Source organism: Propithecus coquereli, unplaced genomic scaffold, assembly GCF_000956105.1.
Source record: "Propithecus coquereli isolate 6110/MARCELLA unplaced genomic scaffold, Pcoq_1.0 Scaffold152, whole genome shotgun sequence".
Classification (NCBI taxonomy): Eukaryota; Metazoa; Chordata; class Mammalia; order Primates; family Indriidae; genus Propithecus; species Propithecus coquereli.
In genome coordinates, this window is record NW_012139636.1 from 3,563,754 (window position 1) to 3,565,826 (window position 2,073).

Here is a 2,073-nt window from a genome sequence, read left to right on the forward strand (position 1 = left end):
TTGCAATAACCACCAGCATCAACTATTAAAAATAAATGAATGAGAAAAAAAGGAACAAAAAATAAAAACGATGAGTCTTCATGTGAGGTTAGATCACTGATATTTAAAATTATCCTAATAAACTATCTTGTTTGATTCCCACAATAATTCTTTTAGGTCTATAGAGTCAATATTATTATTTACAATTGAACCAAGTAAAAAACAGAGCAAGCTACCCAAGGCCTCATGGGGAGAAAGTAGCAGAAAGAACCAGAACTAGGAGGTTTCTGATACCCAGGGAGGTGTTAGTTACAAGAGGCTCCCTATTGAGCCCTGACGCAGGCAATAAAAGAAAGGAATATCTACTTTAATTTCAGAGATCTAGGTAAACTAAGAGAGAGGTAAAGGAATGGTGAAAGTGAAATCAAAGGCATTTAATCATGAACTGAGTGTTTCACTATTAAGTCTTCCCTCAAAGGACAAGACTAATAGAATATCTGCTCTAAGTTCTTAAGATAGTTCATCAACAGCTCAGGCACAGCCTTGTGATCTTTATCCATTAGGAGATTTTATCCTTATCCAGTAACTTTGGTACACAAAGGAAAGGAGTCTGATGGTCCAGGAGCAGGGTACGGTCTGCTGACATGACAAGGTCAGATTTTCAGATGCTCATAATCCTACAAGAAAGTAATTTACAAAGTCCTCTTGTAGGCCCCAGTTTATAGGCTGTGCCTTTTCAAATGTGTGCATTGATCTAGAGGTCCAAAGTACATGTCCATGTTTGGGGAAATTTCCAAGTAGTTGACCCAAGAAATAGGACAGATTTTGAATTATTTTATTATGTTTGAGGATGTTGAAGTCACTGGATGGAGCTGTAGGAAAAATGAAACATGATAACAATTTAGGAACAGTATTGACCCATGGTGTCTTTTGCTTTCCAAAGCACGTGTAACAATTCATATCCCAGGGGAAATAAATATGCTGCTAACCTTTCCTTACCTCCAAAGACCTTTGGAGGAAGAACAAGAACGAGCTAGAAATTTCAAATCCTCTGCCAGTTATTCTATTCAACTAAAGATGGGACTTGGACAGAGAAAGATTTATCATGAAGTTAAAGAAATCTAAGCTTCAGGGCCCCTCACTTGTACCGGTCTTTCTAAAGTCCTTGAAGGAGGGATATAATAGCATGTTCCCATGTTTCTGCTTTTGCAAAATTTTCAAAAGCAGTATTTCTTAAATTATTTTTCTTAAGGAAGATCCATAAAATCATATAAGCTTTGAGCTCCATAAAACCTGCATTCACCTCGCAAGTTGGAGAAAGTGATCCATGGTTTTGCAGAACTTCTTAATGAATTTTGGATATGCAAGAGAGGCCTGAGGCCATGGATGGTACAAAGCTAAGCTGATCTACATAATAAGATCTGAGAATTGTTTCCTGGGAAGCCTGAAGGTAGATTACCTGGAAAATGAAAAGGTGTAAAGTATTAAAAGGGTGAAGAGAGCAAGTCAAATGGTAATGTACAATCCCTCAAATACCTCAGATTTTGAATAAAGTCTGCAAAACCTAAAAATGCCTTGCCTAAGGAGTTTATGCAATGAGAATAGAGAGAGGGTTGATTTCTGATTTTACCCTGACATTGAGACGAGAACAGCTAATTGGGCATAAGATAAAAGTGAGATCATGTTCATCGATAGCCAGAAATCTTTGTCAGAAATGATGTGAAGAACATTTTTCTACAGAATGTGGGATATGAGACTGGCTTTTAAAAAACATTATAAAACAGGGCCGTTAGCTGAACTGTGGGTCACATGGATTCTCAGAGTCATCTGAAGCAAAATGGAATTGTGCTACCAGCAGTTTTGCATTATAACCCCAAAAGACACAATCCCGAACACCATAGTCCTGAATGTTGAAATCCTGAAAGATCAAAATCCTTAACATATAATTCTGGAAAAAATTATTTAAAAATTCCTGAAAGGACATCTATGTACATTTTTAAAAAAGGGATTTATTTGAGAAACATATAGAAACACAACAGAATATTTTATAGGCCACTTTACACAACAAAATAGGCAATAACAACTTGCATATTT